Below are 14,512 nucleotides of genomic sequence, written 5' to 3'. Positions count from 1 at the left end.
CAGCTAAATCCTGAAAGGATTTAGCAGAAAACCGGCTATCCATTATACCAGACTCCTGTTTACCTGTGAGAGAGTCTTGAGAAGAGACACAACCCATCCACATAGGCTGATGGAGTTTAAGGATCCTCTTGCTGGGAGTGCCTGACCACCGATGTGCTTAGATCACACCATGCACTGAATAGCATGTGTATTTGCATTCATTACCTATTGAAGAGCAGCTTCTGGCAACTCTAAGGTTGCAGCTTTGTCTCTCCATTAACTGCGGCTTACTTTTAATAAATAACAGTTTACATAGCTATGTGCTCTATACTTGTGTCCCTAATTGTATTCTGTAAGTCTGCCAAATGTTTACTTGTAGTTATTTTAATCATTGTTGGCTTGTCCTTCCGTTCAGTATTTCATTAACGTAGGATTAAAGATCAAGCTAATGCTGCCTGCTTAATGTCTAGCTGAGAGCACAGAATGTGGCTTATTTCAGTACCTGTTGGGCCTTACTCTGTGCACAAAGCTCAGAATAAATTTTGTTAAGCCTTACAGAATGTGGAATGCTTTGCAGCACTTAAATGCTTGTCCAGGGCAAAACTTCAATTAATACAGTGCAATGCCCTGGAAATGATTAATGGAGCCTTTACTCAGTATGTTTCTGGCTATCTTGGGGGCCTAAGCATCTGTCAGAAGAAGCACAGGAATTTTATATTTTTTTACAGTCGTAGGCCTCTGTATGCTAAGAGTTACACCAGTGGTACTAACACTGTTTCTTTGTCACTGTTACCAAATGCGTGCCTTTTCATCCACCTCTGGAGAAAGTGGTGAATGAGCAACGTGGTGAAAATGATGGAGGGAAGTCATACACTAGATGCTTTGAGAACCTGCATGTTCAGTCACCCTGAGAAAACTTCTAGTTTTCATTAAAACAATTAAAGTATATTAAGATATGATCTAAGGTAGACGTGACTGATATTTCATGGTTATCTGTGATTTCAGAATAGTCTGGGACCCACTATAATTATATTCTACTAGCTGTCTGTGGTGAGAGGAGGTCTCAGTGCATTTTGTGTAAATCTAGCTGTCTCTGGCAATCTTAATCACAGAGTGGCTTTATTAGCTCAGACTGGATAATGCGACTTTTCATGGGCTGATCTGCCAAGGTAAGTCACGTAGCACATTTAGACTTCAATTCTGAGAAGACACCTCACCAGAGGTGGATATTGCAACAGTGGGTGGAGACCACAGTCCTGGAGAGGACTAGCCATGGCCATCACACCAACTGGGTGTGAGTTTTTTTATACAACAGGAACCTAAACTTCCGGTCACAAGAAAACGTTTCAGAAAAATGCAAGGATTAATTGCATTGCCACAAGTTAAATGTATGTTCTTTTCTGCCTACATTTAGGTTTGTGCCTCTGCTTATTTTGCTCTAACTTCCAGGGCTACTGTAGAAATAATGAACTGAATCTGGTGACTCTCTCAATTCTGGAAAAAAAAATCTACCAGTGATTTTGAAAAAAGAGACAAAACCATGAAGGTGTTTTGTGGAATGTTTTTTAAAGGCAGACTATGGTTGAGATGATTAGTCCATGTGAAACTTAAATTTGATAACCAGTGCTTTTTCTTCAAGAGGATACTATGCATCTGTGCTGAATTAACAGAACTATCATTCCTATTGTGTGGGAGAAGAGATCCATCCACTGGTCAGGAATACAAAGGAGGACTATAAACATGTGTACTTTATCATGACACATTATCAACAAGTCACTTTATCAGCCCACATTCCTCTTCCTCCAAACAAAGCTCTTCCAGTTAAGTGAGTTTTTGTGTCCTCATGAGTACCCATGCACTGGAAGGAGTTTTTGCAGTGAAATCTGAAATCTGAGTAGTAAACATTTAATTGTTTTGCACTGGAAACACAAGCTTCGGTACTATCGTTATTACATCACTTCATGGTGGACTGAAATATAACCCATAAAAGAGCTTTCAAATCACCTTTTACTCTATTTTTCAGCTTCCCTGGCTTTTAAAAAAAGTTGATGAGTTCTTCTCAATGTATCTCTCTGTTTTTAAGAAGAATCTCTTTGGTTTTTTTCTTTCCTAAGAAGCATCAAGAGTAGTTGCTTTGCTCTGTGCTTGTTTTGGTCTGGGAGAAGGCTCACATGTGTGTTGTCAGCATGTATTCTTTGATTGACGGGCATACATTTCGAAGTGTTAGTCAAACCATTATTACAATTCAGGATAAAAAGCTGTTAAAAAAAGCTTTAAAAACCTGAAAAGTTCCCAAAAGTCTGTTTGTAGCATCCCTTTTGCCTGGGTTTTTCAGTTTCTTGTTTCTAGTGAGAAAATACTTCTGCCAGTTCCCTACATAACTTAAAGCAATTTGTAGCAGCAAAGACCTGATGGACCAAAGAGGAAAAGAGTTTCTGCTACAGTAGACCTCTTTCATCCCCAGTTCGTCTCCCTTTTGTACACTCGCATCTTTACAGAATTCTTTAAAGGAAATTCAAAACTTTGAACTTCCTATTCTTTTTGTTTTATTTTCACATCACTCTAAAGGAAATGGGAGTAGGAGAATAAGAACAAAGCAGCAGGAAAAATAAGACTGCAAGCTAACAAACAAAATACTCCTTTGGCATTCCTACAGAAAATATTTTGGGCTGGCCCTTCACCCCTGAGCTCCTTCTGCTCATGGCAAAAATTATGGGAAAACATTTTTCTCATGGGGAAGTGGTAAATTTCTTCCAAAGTAAGCAATTGTTTCAGCAGCATAACCAGCAAAAGGTTATGAAGCAGTGTTAGCAAAAGAAATGTGTTTCTTTGCAGTAAGTAGTATTATATTTAGTTTCCTGAACAATCAATTTCTTTTGCTGTTGAACTGTAAATGATGCAACAGGTGTCAACTCTGTTAACACTTGCAGTTGCTAGCAGTTTGGCTTTCTAGGGAACTTTCCTGTCCTGCTCCTCCCAGCCCCCCATCTTTCAGAAATACACTTTTCAGTATACTAGTATGTCGTTTTAGTAAGGCTGAAAATGGCACACTAATTAGTCATATGGATGGTAACACAGGCCCCTAATCTTATGCATGTATTTGCTACGGGGAGTGAAGAAAAATCTCATTATAGAATCAAAATCCCCTGTGCAAAGCCAGCATGTATAGTAACTCTGGCAGTTCCTTTGTTTATGGAGGGTGATATACATACTCCATATCCTGTCATCTCTGGTATTTGGCAGTGCTCTTTGCAAGAACTGGTTTGGTTAATCCAGCAGGATGCAAACTTGGGGCCCCTTGAACGGTGGATATTCAAGAAGTCATGCTCTCAGTTTCAGAGAGGAAGGCTGAAACACATTTAAAGACATTTCTTATATGCAATTTACTTCTGTTTACATGAGATGTTATCTGGAGGATGCTAAGAATTTAAACATCACTGTTCATTTGTGCTTACTGGTAGAAGTTGATTGTAACCATCTGTCTTAAAACAGACTCAGAAAGGGATGACCCTTCTGGTTTCCAGTTTGTGCTGCCCGAGCTCAGCCTCGGAAATGAGGGAGCTGCGGAAACACTGTTGTGTTGCCAGGTCCTGGCTGAATGCTAGCTAGCACAGGGGATGATCCCTCCACATCCAGGGCAAAATGAAAGCAGGCATTTCTGTTTGACAGGATTGTGCAGTTGCACCTAATTCTTAAGTGCAATTTACAATGCATTTGGCAGGGTTTGTGGCATTGGTGGGATTTCTGCTTTGCTTGCAGAACAAGGTGCTGCTAATAATATTTCTGTTGAATTGTCAACAAATGATCAGGATCAGATCCCCTGATAAACTCTGCATGGGCAGAACTAGATTTATTTCAGTGAGGCTCCATGAGAGTGCAAAGATCCACCTGGTCAATGATAATTCATTGCAGGACTACAGGTTGCACACTTGGCCCAGTAGACAGGCAGCTGTTTGACTAGTGTTTGAAATGAAGGTAACTGAAGTTTTCTAAACATATTTTTTTTTAGTTTTAATGCACATTTTCCCAGGATATACTCAGTGTACAACGTGTCTTCCAACAGTGGCACTCAACAATGCCACTTCCTTCTGAAGTTGATGTTAGGGGGACATATGCTACAGTTGCATGCATTTGGTCTAAACAGTAAGAGAAGGATGCTTGAACAACGGTTGGATGGCTTGTCCTTTAAACTTGGTTCCCATTTGAATGTCTCCAACTGGGGAATATCCTCACTTACGAACATATCTCCTCCCTACCCAACACAGTAGTCAGGCTCAAATCTCTCATGTTGCATGCATGGGAATACAGAAGTGGTATGTTGCTGTTTTGTTTTGTTTTTTTAAAAAAAGCAAAAAAAGCAAACTTCTCTTGTGTTATGCTTTCAATCTCATTTACTTCAATTACTTTTTAAGAAACCATTCTTTCTACATTTTCTTAGGGCAAAAGAGCAATTAGCAGAACACAAGACCCTCGAAGTAGTGAAATTCAGTATGTTATAAAGACCATGAACCAAGATCATATCTGTCACCACAAGTAAGATACTGCCTGTGTAATTCCCTTCCGTGTAATTACATATGTGACCTGGCTGTGTGATTTAAAAGGATCAAACTACAGTCTTTGGCTCGGCTATTAATAGGGGTTTTGTTGTTGTCTGCATTGGTTGGTTTTAATAAAGCTACTGGCTCCAGGATTGAATAGTAAGTTCCAGTGGTGAGCCTTTTGGCTTGCCTTGGTTCAAACTTTGAACATTAGCGAAGAGGAATTCGGTACACTTCATCATGGTGATCCAATGATGCACATTTAAATTTCTGCTTTTCCCAAACAATTTCAATTGCAGCCTACACCTCTGTGATATGTTTTAATCAAAAGGGTATTTAATGAAATGTCTTTTTCAGGTTTTGAAGTCTCCTTAAAAATCCAATGATGTTGGCAACGGGTGATGACAGGCTAAACTGTTATAAAGTAAATGTTGTCAATTCTGACATCTGCAGAGGAATGGATCCTTTCTTCTCAAAACCTATAAAAATGTTCAGTTTTGCAGAACTTCCACCTCACTGGACACCGTCTTTGGTCTGTATGGCTAAAGAGCAAATATTTCTGGAAATGAACCAACAGTCAACCACTGGAAAACTCTGTATATGCTCACAATGCAACTTTTTTTTTTTTTCTTGGCTAAGTTTTTAATCATATCAGATCAAAGCCCTGTTTTTTTGCAGTAGAGCTGCCTGCTTCTAATAAAAGCTCAATTCATGCTGGTTTTCAGTTCTAAACCCTCAGCTGTTTTGGCTGCTTCCTGAAAATAGCCTGGTGGCTATCTTGGTTCTTGTGCTGAAGTTGCTGAGGAGCACCAAGACCATCTCCTCTGCTCATCCTGCTCCAGGGGCAGTGACCTCTGGACAAGGGGTGTCACAAGCCACCAGGAGGTGGGAACAAATGATGCCATGGCAGCTCTCAGTGAGTGTTAGTGTAATGCCTCACCTCCTTACTTCTGCCTAAAGCAGGGTGTAACCTTCAGGGCAAATCTCCATGCTGACATGGCTGCACATCAGCAAGTGACAAGTGAACTCAGCACCAGCTAAGGAGTATTCAAATTTAGGTGCATACATCCTTTACTTACATAGCTGCATCCCTGCATGTTGTACTACTGTTGAGGCTTAGCAGGTATCTAATCACTCTGCCCAGACTCTTGGGGAGATGCTTCCTCTTCTCTCTGTCTGTATGTATGGATGAATAAATTAATTGGATATTTCAGTCTAACAGCAACATTTGAGATGATGTGTCTTCAACCTCTCCTGTCAAATCCACACCAAAATGAAGCTGGATGAAACTTTGAACAACCTGATCTAGTAAAAGACCTCCCTGCCCATGCCAGGGTTGTTGGGCTAGATGATCTTTAAAGGTTCCTTCCAAACAAAACCAATCTGTGGTTCTGTGATTCCATGGGGTTTGCTGGTGGCCTTAAAATTTTGCAGCTGTCCCAATTTCTGTAATCTGGTGCTCTCATTATTTGAATCTAACGTTGACCTTTGGGAGGGGAAGGTGAGAAAATGGTAGAATTTTCTTTGTCACTCACTGATATTTCTGTTCCTTCACAACACCCAGCTCTCTCTGGAAACACCAGTGTTCCTGGCCAACACACTGCAGTCCTCAAGAGGTTTCCTTTGTGCTTTTTTACTCAGACCTAGTCTGGCTAATTTCAAATTCTTCTTAGACAAATTTCCAAGTGAAAATATATCTCACACTATCACTCACTAGTATTCTGTAAAGAACCTCAGCTGAAAAGAGGCTTTAAACAAAGTAGACTTATTTCCCTTAATTTCTTTTAACTGGGCTCACCCTCTAACCCATACAGGGAGGAAGATGAATGACGCTTGAATCCTTGGCTAGTTGAAATTTTGAAAATAGGAACTAAAAAAAGAAACCAGAACTAGCAGTAGATGTTGATCCAACATCCAACAGGAGAAAGCATCTGAGTGTCCAAAATTTAGCACAGAGGTTTAGGAAACCAAGATATTAACTAACTAGTTTACAAAGTAAAAGTCCAGGAATGGCTCAAGTAAGAAACAAACACTGAGAATAAAAACTGGGCGCTTCCAGGAGAGACTGGAAAAAAACCTACGAGCTACAGATGTGACTATGGGCTGAATTTTTAGAAAAGTCTCTGCTCTTGGTAACTTGTCCAGCTGATACGTGACGTATGTTTTACAATTACAAGATCCATCCTTTTAGGTCTGTATCTGCCCTGGCAACAGTGGACACTGCTTGGGCCACAGCTGGGCTCTGGTGTTAAAATAGATCACCAGAATATCCACATGTGCAGTGCGGATTTTCTGGAGAAGTCTGAACTTCACTTTTCCAGTTGACAATTCCATTAATTGCAACCAAGGATCAGATCTGGTACTGTTATAATTAAAATAACACACTTTCCTAGATTTCCCCAAGCCCTTTCCAGGTACATACAAGTGGGGTTTCTTTTCTTCCTGTATCTCAGAAGACTCCTTCAATTTTCTCTAATTAAACTCTCCTCTTAATAAAATAACTTGACTAAATGCCAAGATATGAAAATTCTTCAGAAAATAATCTTTTTAGAGGATTATAGCAGATTAAAGCACCATCCTGTGCTTAAAGACTTCAGCGTACTTCTGAATAGTTAGGGATTGCAATGGTTTCAGAATGTGTTGTCACAGTTACTAAAGCATTGCTGTAAGTAAAAATGTAGACTTCAGAGGGAAGGCAAATTTTTCATGAAGATTAGCATTCTTGGTTTTCAGTCTGGATGCTATGTGTGGCTCATGCAAGGGTAAGCATAGAATGATTTCAATATACTAAAATGTGTGGGTTTACTGGAGATACCAGTTGAAGTCAGGAGTGGTATCAGTTAAGTGTCAGTCCAACCTAATCCTGCTCCCAAGAAGCATTCTGCCTTTGCAGAACTTGCAACGTTCTGCAGAAAACAAAATAAAATGCATTATATTGTTGAGAAAACTTTTGTTGCAGATCTTTCATAGTCAGTGGCTGTGTGAGCTAAAAAGGGAAAGTCGATGAAACTTTAGAAGCATTAACCGAGATGAAAATCCAGTTGTGCCAGCTGTGGTCTAAGCCCATGGAAGCCGAAATAATGGGCCCGCCCCCCAAAAGGCTCAGTTTTCAAAGACTCTGGGTAAAAATGTTCAGGGCCTCATTAAGTTCACTTTGATTGATCTCAATTAAATCAACTAAGGAAACTTTTCTGAGTGCACTGATATTATTTTAATGGCAATAAAGTAATCTTCCTAAAAGCCTTTTGGTTTGTAGTAAATTGGATAGTTGTTGAACTATGAGAACAGTTTCCCACTAGCATTAACGGGGCCATTTTGGGCATTTTGGTGGAATTATTGGAGCAGCAACAAAAGACTTTAAAGAAATGTAGGGAAAACAGGGGCATTTTGAACACACATTTCAAAGCCTAGTTGTGAGCATTGTAACAAGGAGTGGGCAGACTGCCAACATGCAACACTACTTCATGTAGATTTGGGGTTTTTTTTTAGCCTAAGGTGTCGGACTACATTTTGAACATATAATCTTTACCCTTTCTTTCCTGCACTTCTTGATGTGAAAAAAGTTGCTTTTCTATCCCTTGCTAGGTACATTAAAGAACAGGCCAGCTCTTCACAAGCTGGAATCTTATTATTTCCTCTATTATGGAGACATTGCTGCTCCTCCAGTGCCTCATTAAGTTCCTGTCTGAAACTGTGCCAAATTCATTACTTTTGTGTCACTCAAGAGCTGTCTATGCCCTCTGTGATCATACTGGTTGTCTCAGGAAGGGATGAAAAAGGGTTCATCCTGAGCTTCACATGTGACATCTGCGTGACAGAGCAGACTGTGCCCACCCTCAAAGGTTAGCAATGCTGACAGTCATCTTAGCTGCTGCCAACCTTTTCATGCTATGCTACCTAAAGATTTGAAAAACTCAATCTCTATCTTTTTACCCTAGATAAGCAGTGTATGGCAGCAGCCTGAAAGGGAAAGGGGAAGAATCCATACCTTTATAGATGCTGGAAGCACAAGTACAAACATTCTTAACTACAATTTCTAGGACTGGAATTCTGTGATGAAGTTCAAACATGCAAGCATGCCTTTTAATGCTGCAGAACAGTAGTAGCCTAAGTTTCTCTTCCTATCGCATTGCTATGTATCTTTACTGCCCTGATCTATGAGGGACTGGCCACCTCCAATGGTCACACAGTCACACAACTCCGGTGGCTTTGCACCCCGCACGGGACTGCCTGGAAGGTATGGAGTGAGGGCAATTTTCTGTTGCTTTGTGGCCAACTGTGCCTAGTCCCTCTCACATCTCCATGTGAGAAAAGAAAGCCATGGCTATGAAGAGGTGCTTTTGTGATACAGCAGTATGTATGCTGATCCTTATGGCTATATGATTTGAAGAAACCTTAAAAATAGTGATGCACTCTAGGTGTATTCAGGCCAAGAACTGCAAGGGCTGCCAAGATGATGAAGTCCTTAAAGACATCCATTAACTCTGCAACAAGGATCTGGCCCAAGATACATAGAATTTAGAGAAAATCAAACTGTTCAAAAATAGAGAGATTAGCATCAAGTACAAAGTTTTCAATGAAGCTACTCATTTTACTGAAAATGCTCCTCACCTTTGTCTCAAACTTCCATTTCAGATAACATTCTGATTTTTGGATCTGCTTGACACAAAGCAAATGATTTTGCGCTGTCTTGTTGTAGGGCATTTGTTGTAGGTATTTGTTTGATTTTTCTAGAATGCTATTCTTAACTTTATGATTAGTGCCCCTTCTGCAGTCAAAAACTCGGATATTCTGTCTTTGTGATCAAGGGCTTTGCTTTCACACATACTCTGTGTGTATCTCCCAGTGAAGCAGCTGGCAGTGATACAGTGCATTTGATCTCCTGACAGCTGTGCTTCAAGTAAAACATTAATGTATTGAAGCATTTTCTTTAAAAGTTGTGTGAGATTAATAAAGACTATAAAGCCAACACTTGTTGCATTGCAATACATGGCTTTATTTCCTGGAGCTGTATCCAAGCCTGAAGTGGATTATTTATAGACTCACTTCTTGATATTACATGAGGCTCAATTAATAGTTATTTCCTTCATCATCTGTGACATAATGCTTTGTTTGCCTTTATTTGAAATTTTAGACATATTTCTTTCACAAACAATGCATACATTGAGTTGCAATTACTAAAAATAGAGATTTCAAAAAATTATGTCAATTACTGTCTATACGTTTGGCATGCACTTAACTTATTCCTCATGCTCTTTCCAATTGTATCTGAATACCTAATACCCACTTGCCCGCAGGCCACTGTTTCAAAGCTGTGCTCCATTTTTCTACGGAGAAGCAAAGGGATCCACACAGCAATGTTTTCAAATGTGCATTGCTGAGAATCTGAAACCAGGGACATGGCCTGTAGTAGGCCCTACTGTCTGTGAGACCCAGTGCTCTTGAAGACCATTTACATTATTGCATTTAACATGACTGAAGTGAGTGGAGTTTCCCTTTGAGAGGAAAACTGAAACAAAAAACGCTTTCCAGGAAGATGGGCTAAAGCCTTTGAGTTGAAACCTGTATCCAGAATTTCTAGCTTTAGATGTTAGCCCTAATCTGGTGAGGATGTTGACATGCTGCTATGCCTCTGACACGTTCATTACCGATTAAAACTGATCTGAAAGGCAGCTGTGCTTGAGGAGAGATCCTCCCTGCTATTTAACCCAACCGAAACATCCAAATGCAATCTGAGGTAAATAACAGAAATTTTTCTGCTGGTTTGAGACTTTGCAGTAGGGTAAGTACAGGATTCCTCGTATTCAGTAAGTGGCTGTGGTCAGTGGATTGGATCTGGATAATGTCCCTCATTCCCTGAAGATTAACAGCTTGCCTTTCTATCCCTTTAGTGGAAGTGTATGCTGGTTAAAACTCCCTTTAGGTCACAGCTTCTTTTTTTCAGATAACACAGCAATGTCATGGTTCATAAATTAAGAGGTCAACTGTTTGTCACTGGAGCTGAAAATACCTCCCTAAAGGTTAGGCCTCTGAGAGACTCTTTAAAATGCTGGCAAGTTTCTATGACAATGGTCCTTTAAAAAGAATGTTTTCTGATACTTATCAGGGAAGAAATGTCAATGCATGATGCCTTATCGTTTTGCACTCATTAGTGTAGAAACCTTTACCACGCTGTTTGGAGTGTCACTTGACATTCCTGTTGTTGATTACGGGGAGAGTTAAGGCTATGCCACATAAAACTCGGTAGCACATACAGAATGTAATTTTCAGTTGTCTTCTTTCCCAAGGACAAGAATGGTTTTGTGGAATACAGCCAAATCCAATGCCCTTCACTCACACATATGTACTACAAAATCTCAAGAGCTGCTTCATTGCATGTCCATGCTTGTAAGGGTGTCACCTGCATCCTGATCTCCTGCCTGCCAGACCGCAAACCGTTGGGTTGTTTATGAAAGTCACCAAAACTTCCCAGGACCGTATTCCAAACTATGACTACATGTAGGATGTGTTACAAGCAGCCTGCAGACTGCTCTCTGCATAGCCACCCCTCTCTCTTCAGCTTGCTACTGCAGCAACCTTTCCAGACCATCACTGCCGCTCAGTGTCTTGTGTCTTGGTCTTGGATGGGGATTTTCAGTGCCTCAGAACTGGAAGAGGAAATTGAGGTACTCCCTGCAACAAGGATCATCTCCTCTGTTCTGTTATATGCATTAATTGCTTTGTAATGTGAAAATTAAGAATGCTTCTTGCTTGGCCATATGTTATAACCAACAGATCCCCAGTCTTCTATGAGAGAGTTCAAAGGAGTATCTTGTATAGTATTTGATTGGTAATTCTCCAGAAAATACTTTTGGATGAGGAGGGGAAATAACCAGCCGACTGTTTTGTTGCGAATTTCATTATTAACTTCTTACTTGTAAACTCTGGGTTATTGTGGAAGGAGATGACAGGCTGGAGCAGCAGCATTACCTTCCTAGTCGCGGTAGCACTGCACAGAACTGCAAAGAAGCCCCAGCCAGTGACTCCGGCCACAAGCATGCAGTAGTCCTAGATTATCTTTGTTTCTTCTATAGGAAGTGCGCTGGTTTTTTTGATGGCAGGAACTTGATTATCATGTTCTTATGAACTTTATCGTGGGATCCACTAGGTGAGTCTCCATGCAAGCCTCACAGATTGACAGCCCCTTGCAGATCAGCTCTACCTTGGTGCAGGAACCCATCTACTCATATTTTCTTGTTAACTGTCTGATCTTGCGTTGCTGATCTTGCATTTTTATGTTTAGAAGGAACATAACTTAGTGCACTCAGGGGGTTTCCTGCATTTGCAGTAGCCAGGAGGACAGTGAATCTTTAGGGAGAGAGCTTGGCTGGGGAAAGAGAAGAAGGCAGATTCAATGCTTCCCCTTTTAAACGTGTTCTTTCATCCTGTTCTCCTCAGCCTGCATCAAAGACTGAAGAGATAGAGACTGATGCAGCCTGGTACTGTGGCTCACAGAGTAGAATTTTTGCCATGTAGTAAATACCTGGGAAATAACTGTATCTCCCTCCCCATCCCCGCAGTTCCCATGTGCAGCCTTCAGGTTTGGAATGAGCACAAGTCTTTTGTCACTGTGAGAACCTCATCCTCCTCACAGGAGTCTTGACTGAATGTGCAGATGACAGATAATGTGCGGTTGAGGCCATTGCCTATCAGTGTAAGTCGAAATGAAAGAGAAGACATGGAGGGGGGTTTTGTGGGATGCATGTGAGTCTGCGTGTGTTCTTGTCTCTTTTGTGCCTAAGCTTTGCTTCTTTTTCTTTTCCAAATAAAAGCCTGGAAAGGAAGGGACTGATAATGATTATACCTTATTAAAGAAAGCTTACAAAAAACAGCTGACTGATTACCTTCATATTAACAGTCTGGGCTTCAGGATTTTAGCCAATAATCAAGGAGGAATAGATACTGTGTCTAAGTTTCATTCACAGGAAACTGAACTATTCTCTTTCCGGTGTGGACAAAAATTTAAATAAAGTGAGTGATTCTGTGTAAAAAAGGCATGTCTTTTCTTCAGTGCTCTGGTATTTCTCAAGAAAAGCTTTGCTAATTTTTGTCTGTCCTTTAACAATGTGACCTTGATAAACTGCAAAAATTAATTGTAGTTAAGGAGTACAATAAGAAAAGAGATGCCAAGTTCATTGCTGGAGCAATCAAACTGGTTTGAAAGGAGCTTCTGCAAGTCTATTATGGATTAAAGGGTCAGAGACATTATACTTTAAAATAAGCTGCCACTTTTTTAATCAGCCTGTAAGTACAGTTATGTTGATGATCCTAACCAGACCACTGTACAATACAAACAGGCTATTCATCACAGTGAATTACAAGCTGTGTTACAGCAACCACAAACATAAACACATGAGCTGACCTACAGCCATCAACATGACCCAGAGGAGATCAATACTCATTTCAAATTTTTCTGAAACTTGATAAAATCTGATGATGACTACAGGTCTGAAACTCAGGACAGTATACCACTCTGCTACTAGTTCTGTACCTCCAGGAATTATTTTTTTGCCTAGTTTTTTTTTTTTTTTGCAAGCAAATATAACCCAGATTGTATCATATTACACATGGTGTAGCTTTGAGTTCATTTTAATTTTTAACAGTCATCTGTTTTCTTCATCTGCCTTTAAGTCATGCCACAGGAACATCTGCTGGTTCTTTTCTTTCATATTACTGACTTTGGTTCTGCATTTCTACAGGGCGGTTTTGTTTCAGTATGAGGGTCAAAGTCAGCCTGATTGTGCACAAAGGGGCGAGGGGAGGTGACATGCCACAGAGTTACAGTCGCGCTGGATTTGGCCCCTGCTTACCCAGGGAACCTCAAAGCCAGTAGCTCTTCCTTTTGCTGTCTCTCTTCCACTTTTAACAAATGGGCTGAGCTGAAAATCTGTTTTTCCCCTACCCTTAAAAGTGCTTTTGGCCCATTGCTGAGAGGGGCATAGGGTGGTCTGTCACTGGTAATTCTGTCCCTGCATTGCAGCTTTGCAGTATAGCTCCTCTGCTCTGAAAATGTGGGCTGTCAAATTTACTCTTCAGGATGCACCGATGAGCCAATGTGTTGTAGAAAATTTTACTTGGACTCCCACCAGCCAGTCAAATCTGAAAATCTGATGTGAGTCTTGTGACACGAAGGCTGGAGAGGTATAAAGAACTCTATGAGGTATTAAATAATTGGTGGGATTTGGCCTATATCCTTCCTTTTTCCTGCTGTTTTGAATGGAAAAAAAAATTAAATACTCCTGGATTTTTCTTTGTTGCAAATGCAATTAGTCAGTAAAATGAATATATGCTAATTTGAATACTTAATATTTTAACATGCAACAGGTCTTTGAACATCAGTCAACATTTCAGTTTGTAGAATGTACCACATTTATGAGTATGCAATATGCACTACCATTAAATTGATAATTCACTTGATTTTAATTTCATCAGCCACCTCGAAATTAGATCAAACCTTCTTCACTGTTATCTTATGGAGGAAATGAATCATGTCTGCATTTCAAGAAAGACTCCTTTTCCCTTCTTGTGGGGGAAAACTGATTGATCTGAGAAGATTTTAGGTCACCTCTTTATCTGTGAACCTTTAATACATAAATGAATGTGTGTGTGTGTGTTGAAAGAAATAAACTAGCAGAAGTGGAGAGAAAAAAAACAAAAGAGCAAACCTTATTCACAGGAGCTCAGTTTTTAGTCCCAACAGACTCAAGTAGCAGAAGGGGAAGGGAAGATCTGGGGCTGGCTGCCAGAGAGGCATTGCCGAGTGTAAACACTCCGAGGCATCTCAGAATGCCCTTATCATAGAGAGCCTTGAAAGTGTTTGTACTGGGGGACTCTGCAGTCAGGAGCAGTCTTGCAAGCAAAGAGTGTCTACTGTGGATTTTTAGTACGGAGAAAACTACGGCCAAGCTGACTAGAAAGACTGGAATTTCATCTCTCTCCCCTCCCGCGCACCCCCC

Source organism: Calidris pugnax, unplaced genomic scaffold (assembly GCF_001431845.1).
Source record: "Calidris pugnax isolate Ruff unplaced genomic scaffold, ASM143184v1 scaffold208, whole genome shotgun sequence".
NCBI lineage: Eukaryota > Metazoa > Chordata > Aves > Charadriiformes > Scolopacidae > Calidris > Calidris pugnax.
Note: the sequence above shows the minus strand (reverse complement) of the source record.